The sequence below is a fragment of the Mycteria americana genome, chromosome 2, assembly GCF_035582795.1.
Source record: "Mycteria americana isolate JAX WOST 10 ecotype Jacksonville Zoo and Gardens chromosome 2, USCA_MyAme_1.0, whole genome shotgun sequence".
NCBI classification, from domain to species: domain Eukaryota; kingdom Metazoa; phylum Chordata; class Aves; order Ciconiiformes; family Ciconiidae; genus Mycteria; species Mycteria americana.
Window position 1 is genome coordinate 47,344,108 of NC_134366.1, and position 23,679 is coordinate 47,367,786.

Sequence of the window (23,679 nt, forward strand, 5' to 3'; positions counted from 1 at the left end):
GTTTTTAGTGACCTCCTTCAGTTCTTAGAGCCGTGCCAGCTGTTGCATTATTTGCCCTGTACCTTATCTCACTTTATTAGTTTGACTCGTAACCCTGTCCTGCAACAGAGCCCTGAAGCAGTGAATGCGAGAGTCGTGTCAGCTTATATAGAAATTACCTGGATAATTTCCATTCTTGTAGTTTCCTCGTTTTATTCCACTCCTAATCCAAAAGTAAATGACAAATTCTGAAATATCCCCTGGAATTAAAATTCACTTTACAAGTGTATTTTGATTTAATGGAAAGGTTTTCAATAAAACAACGGATCTGTGATGATTTAATAAGATCGGAACACTTTGCTTAAACAAAGAAAAGTGTAATTTTTTCAAAATCAGTACACAGGCCGTTTTAATTTGTGGAAAAAGGCAATCTCTAATAGAAAATGTTTGGTCAGAACATTTTTGATCAGCTCTGCGTAGGACGAAGATCCACAGCGATGCTTCCCAAATTATCACCTACCCAAGTCTGATGCCAAATGACGCCCGGCACCTTGCGTGGTGCCCGCTAGCTCTTTTCCCGGTTTGGTTGCACTAAGTCCCACCAAAAGAGAAGGCAGACCTGCTGCGTGCGCTGATAGAGATGTACAGCACTGGCATCCCGCGGCAGGTCTGGTGGTCAGAGGAAGGGTAAGGGTCTTTGTGAGCCAATTAATTACAAACAGGAAAGGAGATGAGCTTGGGCGCTTGGTGTTCATAACAACTGGGGAAACATCAGTCTATCCAAAGGGAAAGGGGGTAAAGAGGGTGACTCGGTTTTCCTGAGTTGACCTCAGTTTATAGCACTGTTTTTTACAGCCCCAGAAGAAAAAGATCAACTTTTTAACGCGAGCCATAGCAGTTTATACATTTACATCTGGCAGTCGGGGCTCAGCCCCCCACGTTGCCTACGACGGCAGCAGCCGTACGGGCTCAGCAGCGGCGCTGATACCTCAGAGCGGTGAAGAGGTCTCAGCAGAGCGACGTCTGTGTTCAGGCATCGGCTGTTCCACAAGGAAAAAAAAAAAGTCTTAGGAATCCCTGGTTTACCCTCCTTAGCCAAAGGGTAACAATTTTTGTTGCCATAGCTGATGCTGCCTCCGTGGAAGTGGGGAGGCTACCAGGGGTCTGGTGGGGTGTGGAAGGGGGAGCTGGAAGATTTTTGAGGTGCATCCCTGGACCAGATGTGGTACCCCTGGCCCCAAGTCCTGATGACCTGGTGGTTTGTGCCCATGACCGCCGCGTCCTCAGTGTGAGCAGGGATTACCTTTTGTAATCAGATATTATGAACGGAGAGTACTTAATCAGGCTTTTTTTGTGGCTGTTGTTCTTACGATGGAGGAAAATATTCTCCCGTCATGTATTTATTAACAGTTTGTATGGACGTAGCATGTCTCAATCTGCGTCTCTGTTACAGCCAAAAGCAAAACCTACTGTTTTCTGTTCTTACTGTATAAACCAGACCTCTGAGTAAGGGAGGCAAAACCCCCTCTGTGTACTATGGAAGATTTCTAATGATTTTTTCTTAAAAGCCGCACGTATTTCGTTGAACGTACATCGTATTATCGCTTGGCCTGATAGTCTAGATACTTCGTCTCCTTGACGACAGACAACATCCAGCGTGGCGTGGCGTATCCCACTGCCACCAGATGCTGCGGGAATCTCGCTGCCCCGGCGGGCAGGAGGGCTCAGCCCGGAGCGGGAAGCGAGGAGCCTGTTAGCAGGGTGCCTGCAAGGGCAGGGAGGCAGTCCACAGCCAGCCTGCCTTCGCCCCTGCTGGGCTCAGCCCCAGGTAAGTCTGAAAAGCCATGAACCACAACAAAATTAACTTTTCTGCTTTTCAGAAATGTAAAAACTCAGTGCGGTGGAATAATTAATGCAGCTGATTAAAGGCGAAGATTACACATTAACAAAGGAAGATAAGCATTTCATTTCCAGCCTTATTGCATTTCAGACTTGAATATTGGTTCCAAAGCTGGCTGCAGACTTATTTGCCTTTCTATGTATGTATATACATAATATACATATGTACGATTACAATCTCCTGCCCTGCTTTAATAATATACTTAATTGCTTTCTGGCCCCACCCCAAGCTGCCTAAATTCATTTCACAGGGAAAAGATTATTTGCTGTTGGCCTTTAGCAAACAAATTGCCTGCCATCCTTAATCTGGGTAATAAAAGGTACTGCACCAGCCTGCTCGCAGTTCTGCACGTTGCATCTGCTTCCCCACAAAGTATTACTGACAGCTATTTTCCTTGTGCCATCCCCTGCAAATGGAGTGAGTACGTAATGTAAAATGTAAACCCACTAGATGTGCTGAGAGTCGGATTCCTTGTCTTCCATTACTCTTCTGTGACACTAAGTAAATTATTTGCATATATTTGCATTACATATTACATCTACCGTGCTATCTTTTAAAATGGCATGCATTATAATAAATGATAAATGTACAGGTGCAATACTTTGATCAACTCACATGTTTGCATATATGCATACTTACACATGAAAGCACACATGCGCACACGAAATACACCCGTACATCCACGCATCTGCAATCATAGAAACGATGGCTATGGTTCACACTGTTCATGTCAATAGGCTTTTCCCCCCAAAGTATCATACAACGGGACACAAATTGAGCCAGAAAGGGGAGTAGACACATAAAAGAGAAAGAGGGACCAGCGTTCAGGTCAGATTTTTCCATCCGGGAAGGAGTCGCTGATGTCATATTTTCATTACAGGAGGGCACCAGGAGGCAGGATTGACCAAGGATGGGGGGAACACGCAGCCCTTCACTCTTATCGCTTTCATGTGGGGGACTGTGGGAAGGTAGAAGGTCCATAGTGGTATAAACATCATGGATAGGCAATTCCCAGAACATCGGGTGTGAGGCTGCAAAGATGAGAAGCACGTTGCATCCTTTAAAAGTAATCCAGCGGGAGGAAGGAGCTCCTGAAGGTATCGTAATCTCCTCCTTGGGGTGCACGCTGTGCATCTGTGCTTAAGCATTTAGGCGGCTGTGAGTGTCTTTGGTGGAAGAATACAGGGCACTGAAAGCTTCCAGATTGCTTTTCTTTTTTTTTTTTTTTTTTAATATATCAGGAGGAAGGGGTAGGAGGTGACATTTTTTCTCCGATAAATATCAGACACATTCCACATTCGACTTGCCAGAAAATAAGGACAATGCCAGCAAATGTCAGCACAAGTTTTGCCACAGCCTCCTTTTGTACTGGTTTTGTTCAGCTCCCCATCAAGTCAACAGCCAGAAAGGGCATAAAATCATGAAAGGCGGGACGTGGTCAGGACTGGGACACAACCTGCAGCAGAGAAAATCGATCAAGGTTGGTCCCCAACATTGGCAGACACAGAGGATGGGATAGATCGTGTATGGGTTTGGTCCTTTACAGCTGGTCCCCATTTAAAGCCAGGCAGATATGAAAACATATGGGATATTGCCGGCCTGCCTGGTTTAATGATCGTAAAATATCATTCCTCACTCAAGCAGTGGGGGGTGGGCAGCTTCTCAAAGGCAGGAGGTAAAGGCAGTAATTAAAGTAAATTAAAATACGCTGATGAGCTCAGGAACAGCAGGGCGAGAGGGGAGGTGGGTGCCCAGCAGGGGAGTGCTCCCTCTGCTCCTCGGGAGAGGAAGAGCTGCGCCCGCCCCTCTCCAGCCCGTCGTGTCTCCCGAGGAGAAGCATCCTTTGCCCACCATGCGAAGTAAGAGATTTCCTCTGTGGTTGCCCCTGAGCCTTCCTCGCGTATGAGCTCTGTGTTTGCCTTCTGGGTGCTCTTGGGCGTGGGCGGAGTGACGGAGGCAGTCGTGCTGGTCCTCCTTCACCTGTGCTGTTTTCCAAGATGGGCCAAGTGATGCTCAGCTGCATCCCTGCTGCATCTGCACCGTGGTCGTTCAGTCGTGCCAGGAGCTGGACCCGGACGGCCTGGAGCTGCTAATGTACTCGCAGGCACGTCCAGCAGCATCATCCCCACGGCTGAGCGTGCATCAAAAGAAAAACAGTGAGACTTTCCTTGTGCAGGGCGATGCTGCGCACGGCATGATAACAGAGCGTCGCACTGATGTGGCTTTTTCTACCTGTATCTCCGTTGCCTCGTTGTGAGGTGCCTTAGGTAGATCAATGTGGCTAGCGCTGCACCGCTGGGCAAAAAAAGGCGGGCAAAAAAAGGCAGGCAAAGGTAGGGGACGGCTTCTGCAGGAGGATGGGCTGGATAGGCTGCGATGTACGGTATCGGCCTGGAAGAGAGAGATGGCTGCAGGGCAAGGGTGAGTATGCGAGAGGTCTGTGAAAGAAAGGGAAATAGGAAGGAACTTTAATTCCTTCTCACTAGAATTAAAGTCATATTAGGCAGCAGGTTTAAAAGAAGCAGGGGAAAAAAAGGTATTTCAGCACCTAGTTGCCCTTTGAGATTGTTGGCACAGGATGGCGTGGGTGCCGCGAGCTTTGTAAGGGGTCAGAAAGCAGCTAGACAAATTCAAGAAAGCAAAATCCTTCAAGGGCTGCTAAACACACGGATGTCACTTCAAGCCGGTGAAGTCCCTGAGCCACCGGGTGGGATTGCCCTGGGCAGACTCGTTGCATGCCTGCACTTTCCTTACGCCCTCCCCAGACATCAGCTCAGGCCGCTGGGTAGGGGCCGGGGGGGGGGGGCTGGCTGCCCAGGATGGCTGTTTTCTGTCCTTGCAGCCTGCTGTGCTGTTCTGACATTCCTCCCGAGTGAATCACCTCGGCCAGCTTCGCCTCCTGGAATGAGACATTGCAAGGGCAGGAGCTGAAGGGACCTGGCGTGCTCAGCCCATCGGCCGAGCGGGGAAGTTCCCCCCCCCCCCCCCCCCCCCGAGCTCCGCCAGTCCCACACTTTGGGGAGGCCCCAGTGTATTTCCATCCCTGCCACACACGAAGGCTGCAGCGAGTAATTGCATGCTAATGATCAGGCTGCCTTGCAGATTGCAAGATACTCTAGAAGATGTTGCACGCATTTGTCACAGGGCTCCTAACTTGCTCTGGCGCTTTTTTATTCCCGCTTTGGGAGTAAGGCGGCCTCGGTTTTGCAATGGAATATTTTGCTCCTTGTGAGTATCGTGCGCAGCAACGATTAATGGCAGATTTTTAAAAGCCAAATTAAATATGAATTTCAGAGTTCCTCATCTGGCGTCTTTCGATGCCATTTCATTGTGCAGCCTGATGCCACTTAAAAAAAAAAAGTTTCATGAAAACTTTCTGACGTTGCTGCAGCTCCCCATTCCTGCAGCTCTGAGCTGAGAAACACCAAGGCTACAAGGAGCCCTGAGCTTGACTAAGCTCACAGGGACAGAAAACCAGAAAACTTCATAGCTTGGTGCTCACACCTGCTGCCTGTTAACAGCAAGGAAGCTGGTTTTAATTTTAGAGGTGCAAATTAAACCGTATGGGCACAAATTGCGAACAAAACCTAAACCACACAGGTGAAACTCCTAAAAACTAACGTGTATAAGAGGAAAGGGAAGGCAGGCTGTGCTGTCTGGGAAGAGGCTCCTGGAGCCTTTGCTGCAATAGCCCCTGGAGGCTACCCCAAGGGAGGTCCCTGAGGATGCTTGCGGGCCAGCCAGGGGCCGGCTGGCTCATCAGGTTCCCAGCGGCTTTAACTGCGCTGCATCTTGGATCTTCCTCCTTCCTTCCCCTCTTTCTCATAAAGCAAGTCCCTCGGGACAAGCGAGGGGTCACGAGGAGAGGCACGCTGCCTTGGCAAGCCCTTGCAGAGCCCCGGAGAGCAGAGGCAGACAAGTGATTCTCTGGACTTTACCCTTTATCTTTCCAGGTACAGCAGCCATGCCTGGAAGGGCTGGCTGGGGCCATTATTTCAAAATCATGCCGGAAAGGTGAAGGTGCTGCACAGCATGGCCCTTGCCCAGGGCTTGGCCGTCTCCTCCGGCTGCTGGCTTCGTGTCTGGGCCGGCAGAGTGGGGGGCAGCGGGAGCTGGTGGAGGGGCCGTGCACGCTCCCAGCAGGCAGAGGAGACCCAAGGGAGTGCTGCTTGCTTTGGGAGAGGGAGAGGAAGAAGAGGTGGTGGGTAGAAGTCCTGGGCAGCCTTGCCAAGGTGAGGAGCGGCAGGGGAGGTGGGCTGGGGTGTACCCATGTGCGGTCACACCATCCCTGCTGTCATGGGTGTCCTTGACTTGGACCCCTCGGGACCTCCCGTGGGAGGGAGCTGGGGATGCTGGACACACCGCTGGCCTACCCGCTCTGGGTAATTGGGCCATTCTCCTGCCCAGAGGCCATGGCCAAAGGGCAGGTGAAAGGGGCCAGATCTGTCTTTACCAAGTTTACTGAGCACACAGGAGGTTTGGGGGCTGCTGGCAAGGCAGCCACGCTTGGGGCACGCTGGGAGCTGCTGGGCTCCAGCTTTCAAGGGAGGATCATCTGCATCACTTAGCATCGGGGCTCAGCTCCAACTTTAAAATCTTAAAATCTAAGAAAAGCTTTTTCCTTCAGTTTCTGTTAGAGATGGGCTCAGACTGAAGCCCTGGGCACACACTCTGGCTCAAACTTTATATATAAATGCAAATCTGGGGTTCCCAGGCTCCATCACTACCCAGGGCTGCAGCAGCATCCTGGGCACAGGCATCAACGATGCTGGGAGCGCCTGGAGCCAGAGCTGGAGAGCTGCTTGCATCTTGAGTCTCTTTACTTCATTTATTCTTAATGAGAACCGGAGTTGCCTGTGTATGTAAATCACTCTGATTATTGTAGTTTTACTACAGCACCATCTGCTTTCGTGGGACTTTGTGGCCATAAAGATGGTGGTTGCCACGAGTGTGCATGTGCATATTTACACAGGGTGTACGGGCCAGGGAGCTTCAGCTCTTCGCGGGCAGCAGCCCCGCTGGGAGTCTGTATAACCCAAGAAACTCTGAATTTGGAGGCAGTGCACCTCCGCACACAGAACAGGTGAGGGACCCGAATTGTTTCAAGACAGTGACTGGAGCATTTGTTAAAAGGACTACGTTTCTCGACACCCCTTGCTCGTAACAAAACCACCTTCCGTGGCACCGGTAGCCTGATGCCAGGAATTTTTCTGCCCTAAAAGCTTTCTATTTTAATGCTTTTAAAAATGGCTAGTATAAGAGAAGGGATGGGTATTCTTTCCCCCAGTTTAGGTCTTTAGAAAAAAGCTTGCTCCAGCCCAGGCAAGCAGGTTTCTATTCCTGAAACTGGCGTTTGCACGAGGGCTGGAGCAGCGGTGGGTGACTGGCGGAAACGTTGGGTGCACCCAGGGCTTAGAGCATCCCGAGTGGAGCCGGGCAACATCGGCCCTGGTGAGACGAGCGAGCCCTGGACTCCGGAGATGAAGCACAAAGACCTGCCATTGGAGAGAAGTGCGAGAGGAGTGAAGGAATAAATCTCTTAAAAGAGCAAGGTTTTGTATAGCCAACAGAAATAACATTTCAGACCTGCAATAACACATAGCATTAAATTGAGCAGAGTGTTTGAGCTGCTAATATATCTCGTTGTCATGTTTCTTCTAGGTTTGCGTTGTGCTGAAGGGATGCTGTCAGAGAGCCGAAGCCAGAAACTTCAGGCTTATAAAACAAAAGGGTCTTTTTAATATTTTTTTTCATTATTTAGATAAAATGTCTGTTGCTTGTTTAAACATCCCTGGCTGGTCTTGGGAAGAGAAACCAAGCAGGGCTCTCTGACGCAGGAGGAGCAGAAGGCGTCAATGGCAGCTGTGCGTCCTTGTCCCGGCCGAGCAGGACACGAAGCATAAGCCCACCGCCTCAGCCCTGGAAACAACATTGCATCCTGAAACGTGCTCAGATAAAAACACATGCCAGGTCCGAAGGGCAGCTCAGGTGAGGACAGAGAAGAGGAGTTAGGGGGCTTTCATCCCCTCCCCAGCTTTAGCAGGAGGCCTCTGTGTTTGGTAATATTCTGCATATCTCAAAATGCAACCGCTGTGCTGAAGAAGTTCAGGGTTATTTTTAGGCATTTGGGATTGTTTTTTTGTACCCAAAAGCTCTCTCTAGGACTACAAACAGGAGGCCAGCTGGAAAGCTCGGGTTTTAGGTTTGCTTTGGATGGCCAGCGCTTCCCAGAGAGCTGGGGAGGCTTTGCCCCAGCCCCTGGTCCCCCAGCAGGGCGGTGGCACCAGCAGCAGGGGTGCTGGCCGTGCAGGCACCCCACATCATCGGGACAGGGCACGGGACCGCTGCTGGCCCCAGGGTTTGGACAGGGAGTGGGGATGATGTCCTGGAGCACCGTAGCACAGGTACCTGTGTGGCAGCCATGGAGCACCTGGAGCAGGTACCTGCGTGGCAGCCATGCCATCTGGATTGTGCGTTGGGATGGTGAACTGCTGCTTTCCCCTGTCCCTGAAAGGACCAGGATGGAAACATCCTGATCTGATCTTCTGGGGCTTTTTGCTGATCTGGTTTCTTTACGCTCGACGCTAACGCTGTGCTGGAAGGTGCGATGTCTGTCATGGGGGCTGGTGTGTATCCACCGGGGCCGTGCATGCAGCCTGCGCAGCAGCTCAGAGCGATGGTTGCAGTGCCGTGGCCGTGCCCCCTGTGAGGGTGGGGAGACGGAAAGCCGTGTTTCCCATCTGCACTTCTCACAGTGATTATTTACAGCCTTTTGAAGAGATGCCAAAGATTTTTGTAAAAAATGATCAAAGTCTTTGAATTGGGGCTGGACCTCTGGCAAAGCCAGGTGCTACCTCTGGCAGAGCTCGTGAGCTCAGCGCAGGAATTGCTGGGTGAAGCTTTACAGCTGAGTTGCAAGGAGATAAAACCAGATTATGGTGATGCTCTTCTGGCCTGAATATGGATGGGTCAGCAAGTGAGAGAGCGCCAGGCTTTGCAGGGAGCGGGACGGAGCCTGGCTTGGTCAAACCAGGGCACGGGGGAGGCTGTGCCGCCCTGCAAGGTGGAAACAAGGCTGTCCCTACAGCGGTACCTCCTCCCAGGGACTCTCCACCACTTTTGGCATCTGGATGGGGATCCACAGAGGACATCGGAGACGGGAGCTGCGGGATGCTGTGCGGCACGGCCATCCTTCGCACTCCTCCTCGGCTGAGCTCGGAGCCGTGCTTTGCCCGTCCCGCTTGGCAGACCCGGGGCACGCAAGGAGACGGGCGGGAGGGAGGAGCTCCAAAAGTCCATTGCTGTGGCCCCGCTTTTACAGCCAATTAATAATGAATCACATTTGAGCAGGCTGCAAACTGAAGGTTATAGCATTGCCAGAGGAGGAAAACCCAGCGGGAGCAGGTGGCAGGAGAGCTGACTCCAGGTACTGTCAGCTACGCCGGCTCGCAAGCAGATGGCACAGAGAAGTGGAGGCTCTGAATTAGTGAGGTTTTGGTTTATTTTAAGCAGGGGACAAAAAGCACTATGGAAAATTGATCCAAGGTGCATGCCCGTAGTCGTGATTTTTCCCTGTGTGTTTCCGCGGGGCTGCGCTAGGTTGTCACCTCAGGTGCGGTGCAGGTCCCGGCTCTATATTTACCACACGGGGAGATAAGCCCCGTGCTGCTTGCGCGTTACGCCTTCCACTTTGTGGTTACTACCTGCCAACAACAAGCGGGATGTTTGTTATAAAAGAGAGCCATTTTTAGAGCAGGAGGCCGATTGCCGGTCGCCTCCTGGTTGTCTCTGGAGAGGCCAGCAGCCGCACAACAAACCATTCCCCGACCTCCAGAGCAGGCGGTGGGAAGACGAGGAGGACTTTTCACCTTTAAACTTTTCCATGAAGCGTGCCCAGGTGACTCGCAGCAGTAAAAGCTATTCCCAGCACAGGCTGGGTGAGGACAAGTGCCGGCACAGCTCTCCGGCAGCCCATAGCTGGCATAGCTCGGCCCCGTGGGGAGCATGCTGCTCCAGCCCCGGCTCCTGCACCAGGCATGCCGCCCCGTGCTCCTCCTCACAGCGTCTGTTTTGTCTACAGGGTAATATTTTCCATTTGCTGCATCCAGAAGAAATACAGCCCAGCTGGGCCAGAGAGTCCCCTGCACCCTGACGCCTTGGGGCTGCAAATACCCCCGCTCCAGCAAAGTCCTGCAGCCAGAGCTCCGCGTTCCCCCCCGCCCCGGGAGGCAGCTCCCACAGCCAGTGATGGCATTTTTGCCTCCGGGCACCCCTAACACTGGCTCCTCAGGGCGGCTGGATGCCGGGAGGAGAGACTGAGCTTTGCCCATCTCCGGGCGGATGGCCGAGAGCTGGGGCGAAGCGATGCCCCAGCTAGCCATGGAGCTGCCAGGCCTCTGCGCCGGCAACCGGGGAAGGTGGCAGAGCATGCAAGTGCCATCCGTCCCGTGTATTAAAGTACAAATTGCCTGACTGGGGTTGTGTGCCTCTCTTTAAGCCAGCTGGTGGAAAGGAAAGCCATAGTCTGAGGCTGACTTTGGGCTCTTCTGCCTCCTCAGGGCTATATCCCATGGTGTATTTTTGGAAAGCATGGTTTAGCACAAGGGGAGGTTTCCCGACAGGTTCTCCCCCACTTTTGGGTAGGAGGAATGGCTCAATGTGCCAGACAAAACCAGCACGGCGGTGATGGCCTTGCCGAGCAGGAAGGCTGTAGGTGTGCAGCTGTATAGCACAGCGAGCAGTTTAATAAACTACCCATGCCTCACAGCGAGCTCAGGACCGGCCCCTCAAAAATGGCGGGGGGGGGGGGGGAAACCTGGGGTGCGTAGTGCAGACCCCCGCCATTGCACATCTGCCTCGGCTGTCGCAGAGCAACCCCGTGGCTGCTGCACGAGGGCATCGCGCTTGTGCCCACCCAGCAAACAGCCTGCCCCGGCACGAGGGCATTTGACCCGGCAGGGCTGGTGGCCAGCCAAAGCAAACGGCAGCGGATGTGAAACTCATGGCCCCACAATGTACTGAGAAGACGAGTGGAGGAAGGAAAATGAATAGGTGCCAGGGAAGCAAAAACTACAGCGGGGAGGGATGTTCGTATAATTAAAACTAATTGCCTGGTGTGGCGGTGGCTCTAGTTTTGCTGTTTATATCTTTTCTTTCCAGGTTCTGCCTATCCCAGATTGCAGGTGCGACACAGCTTCCTGCAAAAAGCCGCAAAGCAAAGCAGCAGCAATGGGAAAACTTCCCTGGGTGCCTCTCCCGTGCCTCTGGAAGAGTTGCACGGCCTGACCTTGACACACACAGCAAAGAGAGCAACCTTGCAGCACGGCTGGGAAGCCGGCAAGCACAGCAGCAGCACCCACTCCTCCCCAAAGGCTCGTGAAGAAATTCAAGCCCTGATTCTGCGAAGGACATGAGGGATCCTGACTGCTGACACACCTTGCATAATCATGACTGGGAAATTGCCCCATCACATGAGGGAAAGCATGGCGAAACGGAGACGGAGGCAGAATGTAAGGAGCTGGGATCGTTTTCGTCAGGATAGCTGTAGGAGTGATTCGCAAATTCGTTAAGAAGGCCAGTGGTGTTTAATGCGTGCCTTAATGGTCTGGAAAAAGAGGCGAGCAGTGAGGTGGCAAATCCACAGATGGCCCCAAATTGTTTAGTTCCTCGGGATGAGGCTGTGAAGAGCATTTTTATGGTGAGACCCCTGCCCAGGAACCTGGCCCCCGATTTGGGGTGACGAGGGGGTCCCACTCATTCAGGGCACCCTTTGGTAGCACCCTTTGTATTCTGGCTCTAGCGCACAAGGCAGCGGGGCTTCAACTGCCCCATCTTTCAGATGGGTCCCAAAATAAAGCATGTGACAGCAAATTTGTGAGTCCTCCACCAGCTAGAGAGCACGCACCCCGGGGTGCAGTGTAAGCGGAGTAACAGGCATGGGGGGCAGCTGTGGGGGTAGATGGGGAGCTGGGAATGAAGAGATGGGGAAGGTTTTCCTGAGGCACAGCCTCTCAACTGAGGTCTGAACAAGGGGGGCTCCCATGCCCTTATCTCCTTAACTCTGCCCCCATAAAACCACCCTTCATTTATCAAAACCAAAGGAGGCTGCTGCTCTTTTCTAAAAAAACAGCGAGACTCTCATCCAAGGCTGAACTTCAATGCACCACCGGGAATCAAAACAGGCAGTTTTGCTGGGCCAGAAATGCCTCCTTTCCCATCTGTTCCCTATACAGTCGAGCGGTGGCCGAGGAGGGGTCGGACGGAACTTGGAGCGGGCTGCATCCCTCCACCTGTGCGCCTGTCGTGGCCCCCGCCGGGGCCCTGGGCTCTGCCCGGGCTGCATGCATGGCCCCTCACTGACAGTGAGTTGCTGCGTGTTGCACCTTGCCAGTCCAAGGAATGCAGAAAGTCATGTGGAAATATAATGCATAATCAGAGCTTAGTCATATATATCTCTCTCTCTGTAACTAATATATTTATATGGAGTAGGTATAAGAAACAGTCATGAAACATTGGAGAGAGGAATCAAACACTCTACGTCACAACATTTTCTTTCATTTTTGAAAGCCTGCGCATAAAATGGAGATAGTGCTTTACGCAACGGTGGCCTGCTCGTTGGTGTTTGTAAGATGCTCAGCCATTGCTAAGGTTGCAACCACACAAGCAGGCAATAGAGTGGCACTGTGATCCTTTAATAAGAGTCTCATTAATCTAAAAATTAAATATAAGGCATTCCAGATTTACTGAGAATGGAATGAATGGAAAAGAAGGAGAAGAAGAAGAATGAGAAGGAAAAGGAAAAGAATGAGAAGAAGAAGCAGCAGCTTTTTCCTTCTTCTTTCGCATCGTTTCCACTGCCTTAAGCCATGCTGTGTCTGAGTATCTCCTAGTTACGCTGGCATGCCTGTTCCAGCAGGTTGCAGAGGCAAAGCCCAGTGCGGTCCTGCACCCTGGAGCATGTGAGGGATGTATCTGCAGAAACAAAGCTGGGTTTATTGTACGGAAGGTGATCACTGTCACTAGCTGGAGGGTGAAGCAGCAGCATGTTCTCAGTAAGTTGGCTTAATACCCTTACCCATTTTCCTGCTGGCACCCATCACTTGAATGCCAGGCAGGATGAAACACACAGTCATGTGCCTGTGCTGGCCAGGGGAGGAACCTTCAAAGCTTTTCCCACCTCAGCACAGAGGTAGCTCATACAGAAAACTCTGATTTGTTGTCTGCTAAAGGTTTGTACACCGCCCTTAGCCCTGGCACTGGTCTGGGCCACGCTCAGCCTCTGCATTCTCCAAGTGTGAATTTTGAAGGTTGTTCTTCCAGGAGAGGAATCATCTGCTCGATGGTGCTGTGTCGCTTTCCTCTGACATTATAGCTCTTCTGTGGCCCAGTTTGCTTTGCTTGCTACTACAACCACACAGTATGTTATCAGCACTTAATAAATGCCACAGCCATCTCGAGGTGAGATAAAAGATATGAAATATGAATGCATGACTGTTTTTTTGGTTTGGGGCTTAATCTATCATGGCATCTCAAAAGGTGGCATGTTTGCTGCTGTTTAAAATTTGTGGTTTACCCTGTGAAATGGGATCCCTGCTGTTTGCTAGCATTTGACATCATAGTAAAAATGACTACTGGAATGCTGCAGGTCACTAAAGGATGTTGGCAACAAAACTGCAAACATTTGCCACCTTTAAAAGGATTTTTTCCATTCAAAGCTTAATATTTATGATACCATAGTATTCTAGATTTGCACAGAAGATAAACAGAGTTGCTGATTTTGGTCTCAGCAAAGCTCAGTTCTCATGAACCTGATAGACAGCAGCACGGTAGTGCCATTGACATAGTTTTATGCTTGGTTGAGCTACCGGTGACTTTGATCTCTCCATTTCTGCATGGTGCCCAAAGGATAAAAGTGGCCTCTCTGCTCCCCTTTTGGGGGAAAATGTGAGCATGTTCAAATTTAAGCTGTCCTAAGTCAACCAAAGCCTAGATGGCTCATTGAGCTAGAGCAGTTAAGGCGCATAAGAACATGGTGTGGCTAACATCTTCGACCGCTTTTGACCTCATGGGCCAGATACGCATTTATAGAGGGGCAGGCAGTGGAGGCAAAGGCGCAAATGAAGCATAGCAGTTAAAAGCACATCTCCAGACCCATAAAACCTGTTATGCACCCCTCTGTACAAATACTGCCGTCCAGAGGCAAAAGCAGTGGAGCTGCAAGGATTTCACCCAGCCAAAGTTCCCTTACAAAGTCGGCAAACTCTTGGCAGCTACAGCCAAAATGTTATGTTGCTCCGAGCACACAATTGCTCAAGGTTCCTTTGGGGTAGGCAGTGATCAAAGGGACAGCAATGGCAGCTCAGTGACACACCTTGGGCCGTGAGGTGCTGCAACCAGACGTTGAGTGGGGTCTGGCAGAAATCACAGCAGAAAGGCAGTAACTGGCAATGTGCAGGGGAGGGAAGGGAGTCGATGGGTGCAAGGAGTCAGAAAGAGGGCACAGCAACCTCTCCCCCCGTGGTGACCGGCCACCAGCGCCATAGACAGTTGGCAGTGCCCATGTCAGGCCATCCGGCTGCGTGGCATGAGGGGTAACAGGGCTGGGGAGCAACCCTGCTGCCTAGACCCAGCTTACAGCAGAGGAGCAACGAGAAGCCCCAGGACCCACACCCTCAGCGTATGAGACCTGACAGCTCAGCTGAAGTTCCCTCTACGGACCCTGGCTTGATCAGGTCCAATTCGACCTCCAGGTAAAGCTGTACAGACGCTTGCATCCTTCCTAAGGCAATGGGGGGCTGGGTGAGGCAGGAATATCCTCATTTCCCTTTCATTGTCCAAACAGCCTTTGCCCTGGAGGGGTTGCACAACACCTGCCTGCCGGGACAGCTGGACAATATCCATCAGCCTGCCTTGGCTGTGCTGCGGGGAGTATTTCCAAAAGCAGCTGGGTGACATAGGTCCTCATATCGTCTTGCAAGTCAACAGGACTTGTGTTCCTTTGAAAACTTTTACTCTGCTAAACGAAGGCCTTTAAATATTTTTAAAGCCGCTCAAGAGGCACATAAATATTTGGGTTCGGTCAGCCCTATTTTAGACAAATAAAACTACCTACAGGGACCCTCAAAGATGCTCACATCATGCCAAAGATCAGTGTGGGGCTGATGCCTCCTCTGAAGGTTGCTTGTTTGATCCGTTCGCTGTTCTGATCCCTCTTTCCTCCTCCTCTTCAGCCCCTGCAGAGAAAAGTGGTGACATGATTTATAGATGTATTTCAAGGTATTTGAATATTTCCAGCCAGCTACGTCGTTCCTGCTACCTGCTCTAACGGCTGCTGTGCCGAGGGCTCTCTGAACAAAGGCTCAGGACAAATGAATCCTCGTCTTCACTCCCAAGAAAGGTTTAAAAAGAATCACCTCCTCCTTCTATTATTTCCTTGTCTTGTTATTTTAATTTTTTCCTCTGTGCAGACAGCAGCAGTAAGCCCACTAGAGAATGAATGAATATCAATGAGATAGGGCAAAGATGGAATACGCAGCAGTTCTTTCCCAAAGTTACAATGAAAATGCCTACAGGGAGGTGGCACACGCAGCAGACAGCACACACACACACACATACACACACATATACCTTATTTTTGGAAAACATCCATATTTACTGAAAAATATTCCTATGTGGGCAAGTTTCTAAATGTCTTTTCAAGTTCATGGTGCGCACGCTCTTTTAGCAATTTTATATAGTGATTGCCTTCTCTCTGTTACAAACAGAGGGCTGCAACAGGCTGGGAATACCAGAAAGTCAGACCCAGGCTTTGCTGTGAACTCCCAAATCAAGGACTGTTTCTAATTATAAAATGCATTACTCGGGTATTAAAGGAATTGATTCCTTGCTGGCAGGGAAAAAAAAGAGAGATGTGTTTCTAATGGAGGACAGAGACAGAGAGGGAGAGACAGTGTCTACCCCATCATAGACACTGTGCCAGCTACATCCTCCCTCCAAACCTTTCTGTTTGCCCTCCGTCTGAGCCCAGCCATTTGCCCGGGGTGCCTTTCGGCAGCATCCCCTCCTCCGCAGCCGCGGGGATGCCCTCGCAACTCTCCAGTTTTACTAAAAACCAGGAGGGAACCGAGTGTTTTAGTGAGACAGGGACTCAAGCCCAAAGCTGGGGCACAAAACCGGCGTCCACAGCAGGAGCTGGTGGCTCCCCGGATACTTTCTCTGTCCCCCCTGGCCCCCCTCCTTTCCATAGTCTGCCAAAATAGAGGAACAACAGCTGGGAGTTACAGGACATGTTTCCCTTACAAGGCTGCCCAGGTAGTACCCAGCTCCGGAGGCTTTCATGGCCTCGGTGAAGGAGGAGTGGCACAGCCCTGGCGAGGGGCAGACCAGAAAGCATTTCCCAGCGTTTTCCATGCAGCTGTGAGCAAAGAAATCCAGCCCTGCCCTCCCCCACCGAAGTAGTCACAAAAAATAGCCAACTTTAAAAGGAAATTTTAGTTAAAAGCTAGTTGATAACACAGTTCTTGAAAAACTGAGTGCTAGGCTTTTCACTGCAAAGAAATGGCTCGCAGCGGAGTAAACATTTTGTGAGCACCGCCAGCATTTCTTGCAATGGAAAAAACATTTCCCATGGAAATTTCTGATGGTGAAAACAGGCCTTTCTGACGGAGAAGCATAAACAGAATTGGCTTCTGGTTTCGGTTCTTCGCAAGCTGCTGTCCCCTTGCCAGGCACAGCAGGGGCAGGGTAGCTCCCAGGAGGGCTCTGCAAGGGCTCATCAGCCCAAAGCTCTGCACAACTGCCTCCTGAAAACCACTGTGGGACAGGAGGGACAGAAGCAGTGGTGCAGCGCATCCCATTCTGACAGCGCTACGTATGCAGCGGGCAGAGACACGAGTACCATATGCACGTAGGGTTTGAGGCTGCGATGGGGAGGGAGGGCTGGGCGGCTGCGCAGAGGGACCGGTCAGTAGACAGCAATGAGCTGGACTACTGGGAGGGGGAAAAATATCGGGAGCCGTGAAGCACAGCACAAAAGCTTGCCAGCAGCTGGTGCAAGGGGTCGGGATGCTGTTAAAAGAGGGGTAAAAGAGCTGCTGGGGGATGGAGGACCAGCAAGGGAGCCCGGGGAAGGATGGAGGAGGCTCTGCCAGGGCGGCAGCGCGCACAGATGCTCCTGCCAGCCGGTTGTGACACTTCTCTCATCCAAACGCGTGCTGCTGCCACATCTGCTCTAAGTGCGAGACCGGCTGCGAGCGTAAATGTGGCTTACTCTTGTGGCTCCAAGCAGAGGCGGAGGGGGCTGCGGCAGCACATCAGCAGGCTGGGGGCGCGCACAAGTGTGGGCAGGAGATGCTCCCTCTCTTGCAAACCGGTCCTCATATTAACTCTGCAAGGCTGAGAGTCAAAGAGCAAGAGGTTGCCAAGTTTTGGCAGAAAGTACATTTTTTGCAACTAAGCAATGTCGATTGACTCGTGCTTTGTATGTAAATACTTCCCTTTCTCTGACTATGGTGGCAGCCCCGCTTCGGGGTCATCTACACCTAGAATGCTTTGAGCATCACTAATAGCAAACAGCAATATAATTGTTGCTTCTGTCGTGACCGAAAACCATTTTCCCTTTATCTTCTTTCTGAGCTGCGTAATCACCAGAGAGCTAAGAAGTGGTGGTTTGTTTTGTTTTGGTTTGGTTTTTTTTTTTTGTATGATAAAAAACTCAATGCTGCCCTCTGTCAGAAATGCAGCAGTACTGGTCTTAAATTGCTTGTCCTTAACAAGTCCGATGGGTTCTTTCCGTGGGGCTGCTTTTAACCATAAATCCCCTTCATCACATCTGAGCCTGCTCATAAAGACGAGGCGGCGATCCCATTGCTTTCCGCTGCACTGTTTCATGTGCTAAACATCTGACGGTGATTAATAACACACTTCAACTGCTCAGCTATTTACAGTGACGGCTAACCTAAGGATGACTTAATGAAAAGAAGACATATTACTGCCCAGGTAAAAAAAAGAAATAGTGCTGTTACCACTTGTGTGTAGTGCAATTTAAGTGGAAGAATACATGGGCTCTCTTTTAAATGAGGATTAACCTAGCGTGCAGGATAATTTCCCATTCCATGAAGGCCAAGTTGAGGGCAAGCCCCCCAGGTATACTGGGAGAGAAACTCCCCCCAGTCTGGCACAGCCCCCTCAGCTGCTGTATCTCAGTCCCTTGCAGCATGGCTGTAAAACATCTGTATGGTGGTGGTGTCCGTCCGTCCTGCCTGCCTGGGGCGCAGGGCTTGTGCCGTCTGGACCTCTGCCCAGGGGTGGGTTTAACGCACCAGGAGAAGCGATTGCCTTTAAAGGGATAAAATACAGCTCTTAGCAACGTATCTATCAAATAAATGGCTAAATCCAGAGCTGTTTGGTCCCAGCACACTGCGCTGTAGTCTCTTAAGAGCAATCAAAAAAAAGAGTGCCGTTACAGGGGATGCTGCCTGGCTAAGTCACCTCTCAGTGGGGGCTGGCGACACTTAAACACTGCAGACTTACAGATTGCTACCTGCCACCCCCAGCGAGCGGGATGCATGCACCGGCCACCCCACAGCTGCCCCCGGAGCACATCTGAGACACCTTTTCTCCAGCACCATGTCCTGCAGGCACGAGAGTCTCTCTCTGTAAGTGTGTGACAGCCGTGGAGGGGATCAGATAGCCAAGAGGGCGATGAGAGCCTCCCTTCTCCTTGCACCCCAACACGAGTCACCTTTGCACTCCTGCTGGGGTCACCAACATGCAGTCCATTCACCTCCCTACGATGAGATGCTACGGGGGAGCCCACCTTGCGGGCACGCTGCCGGCAGCCAAAGCAGGTCTGCCCTCGGAGGCCACTTCGGACAGTACGGCCACGCTCTCCAGTGCGGGCTGACAAGGCCAGCAGCCAAGGGAAGGAAATCTGCACTTGTAAAACACCACATTTGGTCTGGAGCCACAAGCACAAAGCACCAGGATGCGTCGCTTGTCAGGCGGGTGTTGCCCTTGAGAAAGCGCAGAGGTCTGGGATGAATTTTCCCGAACACTGACTGAAGACGCTGCAGATTTCACTTGGTTTCACAATGAGTCACTGAAACTCGAGAAAGGCAATTCACTGGGGAAATCAAAAGGAGTAATTAAGAGAACATAGTAATTAAAAATGTATCCTAAGAGATCCTGTACGTGACATCCGCACCAGACGGAGAAGCATGCCTTTACCCACCCCGGGTTACACGAAGTCTGGGGAAAGCTGTAGCCACAAAGTCGCCATGGTTACAGATGCACAAAACTGAGAGCGACGAGACGTCCTGCTCTGCCACGGCCACAGCGTGCATCTTCGAGCTGCAACTATTTAATTGACCCTGGATTATGCAATTAAAAAAGAAAGAACCCCAGAAAGTCCTAATATATTCAGGGATATAAAAGTAGACAGGTTAGAGAAGAGATTTTAATATATGCACACTGTACAGGGTGTGGGGAGGAATAGATATTATGTTATTGGACTGTAAATTGAGGGACTCATTATGCAGTCCTCATTCTGCATCCAACACTTCTGCTTAGATTTGTTTATAACACCTTCTGTCCTAGAGATGCCTGCATTTAACACACTGATGTATTACGTGTGTATTTGTGTGCACGTATACTAAGATGAAGTTGTAATACATCATAAACCCTACGTACTAATTATCACATGCTAATGTAGCGAATTAACCATACGTTAGTTTCCATTAAAAGCAGATTTCCTTTGCATACAAGGTGCCAGATACAAACCCATGTGGCCTGATCAGAGTGGAAATGATGGGTGCATAATAACCACTTGAATACACTTTCCATGCTATTTTGCTGACATAAATCCTGGTAATAAAAGTATAAGAAATCACTGAGGGTTTTAACATCACCATGTTTACTGCACATGATAAGGAAACTGGATTTCACTGTCTGAATGCGCTCCCAAGGGCACACTGATACACAGACATGGTTTTAGGGTAGTGGTAGTAAAATCCATCCTCACTTTTCAGATTTCTTAAGGTGGCTTGCTATTTTCCAGACTCTAGCTTCATCTGATGCTGAAGGCCTGCCCTGAGTTAAGGCGTAAGCACTGCCACAGCAAACTTAGCAGGCAGGATCTTGCCTCTATAAGCAAGTCTATAGGCAGGAAGAAGCTGTCTGGAAACACAGGCTGTTTCTATAGTAAGAAATAACTCACCTAAGGGTAGGACCAGAGCCAGGTCCTATCTCTGTTCCTGAGGCTCCCAGTCCTCAGGACTGTATTGACCCACCTTCCTTGTCCCAGTCACCGGAGAGCAAGCAGCTTTTCTGTGGCAGTGGGAAGGCTGTTCCTCCCTCCTCGAGCATGGATACACATGGGACAAGCAAACTGCATCCTCATGCTCGTACTTCTTGCACAGATGTGTCTCCTAGCTATGATTTAAGGCTTGCCGAAGGTGCGTGCATGGAGGTACAGCAGCTTCCACTGAGCCACAGGATCGATTGCATCTCACCAGCAGTTTACAGGAGTGCTCTTCTGAGATGAGGCTGGCTCTCAGCAGATGCAACAGGACAGCCGGCCTTGTTTCTGGGAAGAGAAGGAAACTAAACAGCAGCCTTTTTGCTCAAAAATCCGAGCTTTCTTTTCATTTTCAAAATACAGGTTTGTCATTCCTAAGCTACGGATACGCAGTATAAAAAGTAAAATGGTTTTCCTTGGAAGCACTGGAAACACCTGCTCTATAGATAATAATGCATCGTGACACAGAGCAACCCGAGTTTCAGAGACTGAATTTCAGTAAACCTGTTACAAGTAGTGGTTTGTAGGCAACGAATTTACTGGCAGCATTTGGCAGTAAAGGATTACAACTGCTAGGCTGGTAATAGGACTCAGGCATTACATAAACCCTGATTAGAAAGGGAGTCATTTGCCTACCTGTACACGATTACACCTTAGTCATGTCACACTGCCGTCTCGGCTCAATTTCCCTGTAAGTAAGGTGACCAGGGACTGTCATATCTGCCGTGACGTGCGTCTGCGAGCGTTTTGGTGCGAGCTGTGCTGTGCGGTGCCCCTGCAGCTCCCACACAGCCCATGCACACGATTCCCTTGGCCTAGACAGGACAATCCATGGGCTTCTGTGGCAGCTGAAATGGGTGCCGGAAATTTAACTTTCAGCTACTGGGTCTCCTTCATCCTAAAAAACAAGGTCTTGGAACCAGCCTGTTCTCGAAGTCTGAATTTTTATGAGCAGTTACTTTCCTCTGTGCTACCCAGTCATTCAGTTATCCAGAGCATCACGCTGCCTGTCTGTGCTCCTCACACAGGTTCTTGCTGCTTGTATCAGCCTTGTTGCCTTTGCCGGCTATTTAAGACACCGCTTTCCCCTTGAATTGTTCAAATATCAGTAGGGGGCATTATTGTCTGTGGCTGCCTAGTCTCACAGCACTGCCTGTGATTCTTTATTTTATTCTAATGAAGACTGTGTCCGTAACCAGATTGTGTGGCGACTAGAGAACTAAGCTCACTTTGGTGGGTAATCCTACCAGGAGTTAGTGATCCTAGTACCAAAGCCACAGCTGAGAGGCTGGGACTATTACAATCATACTCACTATCTATTTGAAGAAATGATCTGTGGCATAAATTTGTCTATAATACCCCCATCAGTAGAATCAGATGTTTATAGCTCAGATGAGTTTTGTGGGCACCTTCTTTGCTATGTTAAATATCACTACGTTTCATAGAAAGGAACAGAAAAGGAATATAGTCTACTGCAAGTTAGATTCAAAAATGGGAACACCTCTTGAGGTTTCCACATAGAAGAGTGGTATTTTGCGATTTTACTTTTATTACACTCAGATTTTTAAAAGAGCCCAGATCCCATTCACCTCCAAATTTTCACAATGTGTCAGCACTCAGTGTCTCTCCTCTGGCCAGATTTTCTTTTCCTAATCTTTGACTTCAGAACTAATAAAGTCGTCTTCAACCATGACCTACAGCAGTGCTCTGACATGAGCTTGTGCTTGTGCCTTGGATCCAATTCATTCATGTACAGAGGAACTAGCAGAGGGATCTATGTGCCACTAACACCCTGAAAATAGGACTTATGGGGTCTTTTTGCATACTTTAGCCTTGAGACCACTAAGAGGGGTGAATTTCAACTCAAAATTGGACTTCATCGTCAAGCTAAAATGTGATTTCCATGCCCGGGCTTTACTTACTAAAGATTTCTATTACAGCCCCAGGACAAAAATGCTAATCCAATAGCTTTCATGTTTCTAGAGTCTCTGTCCCATCTCATTCCCCAGCCATATTCTGGGGTCTGCTCTGGGTAGAAGGATATGCTGCAAGGAAGGCTGAACGGATGGCCCCGTGTTTCTTTAACAGTTGTGTATTTAGCCACTAGCCACTATGAAAGAGTTGGAATTATTTTTATTGCATAGCCTTCTCTATGGAATAATTCAGTCATTCACCCCAAGAAGGAACAAAGACTCCTCCTTTCCTCCATCCCTGCTCCAGTACTCAGATGAGACCCATCAGATCTGCACCATGCACAGTGAAGCAGTGCAGAGGATTATTCTGTCCCTTAAACTGGAACTTAGTTGGGGACGCCAGCCTCATCTAGGGCAGCACAGGAACTGCCATCAGGAATAACCCCTCAGGCCATCTCATCTGGTGCTCTTCCCAAGAGAGAGACCAACACCATCTGGCTTGGAAAAAGAAGGAAGAAAACCTAATAGTGCTGCTACAAAGGTTAGCTTTGGTCTGGGACCACGAGGACTGGCAGCTTCTAAACGCTTTGAATGGTACGTTGCTGGTGAAAGTAACTCTCGGCTGTTCCAGCTCTCCATATGGCAGTGGCTTCTTTCAGACCGATAATAAAGAAAGCCAATGGTAAAGACCAGGCAATACTAGAAAGCTGCAAACAATTCACACGTTTAAATCAAGCTCAAGTGAAATAAGCGATTTCCAAAGTATTGGTTTGCATATTTACTGTATTGTATGTATCCCATACCAAGAATCACTCATTCCTGGCAGCATCTTGCCTGTGAAGCACAGTAATTGCAATTACACTTCCTAAAGAAGTCCAGCACTTTACCTTAAACAACGCAAACGCCTTTTGCCAAACTCACCTGCAAGGGACTATTTTTGATGAAATGTTTGAGAAGTCACGACAGCCATCAGGTCTGACTTCAGTGTAAGCATACCTTCACATGACGCATAATTTTTGCGCGTGGAAAAGAAGATTAAAGCTCTTTTACCACCGGGTGCTAGTCTATAAGCTAATCACTACGCTAATGTGCAGCTGTTCTTTTGATACGACCTTTTTTATACTCCACACAGCGGGCTGTTTAGGTTTTCTGTGAAGAAAATGGAAAGAGACCCAGTGGGTGCCTGAAGTTCTGCGTGTTTGTTACCCACTTCACTCATCATAACATCATATGAGTTGACGTGCCTGTGATTTCTTTTTTTTTGAAGATCTAATGCAGTCACTAGGAGTTGCCACTGCAGAGGTGCTGTCGGTGGAAAATAAAAGGATTGAGGAGAGAGGACAGGTTTAAAATCTACAATTTAAATCCAAATGGCACAAAAGGAAGAGCTTAATTTTCTATATCATTTCAGGTGTGAAGCAGAAGGTGACCCCACGGAAATCATTTTAATAATATAAATGAGATGGGATGTGTCATCTGTAAGTGAGGAAGCAGGGGGAAGGCAGCTGCGGTTCACAGGGGGCTGTAGCTGCAGGGAGACAGAGCAGCTTCAGCCGGAGCTGATTCTTCTGTCAGCACAAAACGCAGGAGGG

The 23,679-nt window shown here is 49.9% G+C and overlaps 2 long non-coding RNA genes across 4 annotated transcripts; both read right to left on the bottom strand.

Annotated features, from left to right (window-relative positions):
• Window positions 1-1,431: 1,431 nt before the first annotated feature.
• Window positions 1,432-4,735, bottom strand: LOC142406632 (uncharacterized). Of its 3 annotated transcripts, none has more exons than XR_012774642.1 (3): window positions 4,428-4,735; window positions 4,112-4,317; window positions 1,432-4,010 (listed from the first exon to the last, which is right to left on the bottom strand). It is a non-coding gene; the product is annotated as an uncharacterized LOC142406632 (long non-coding RNA). The 3 variants fall into 3 exon arrangements; XR_012774640.1 differs by having other exon boundaries at window positions 4,112-4,287; window positions 4,363-4,735; XR_012774641.1 differs by having other exon boundaries at window positions 1,432-3,335; window positions 3,860-4,010; window positions 4,112-4,735.
• Window positions 4,736-12,715: 7,980 nt separating this feature from the next.
• On the bottom strand, window positions 12,716-18,900 carry LOC142406633 (uncharacterized). Its single transcript, XR_012774643.1, has 3 exons — window positions 18,621-18,900; window positions 15,013-15,111; window positions 12,716-12,850 (listed from the first exon to the last, which is right to left on the bottom strand). It is a non-coding gene; the product is annotated as an uncharacterized LOC142406633 (long non-coding RNA).
• Window positions 18,901-23,679: the final 4,779 nt, after the last annotated feature.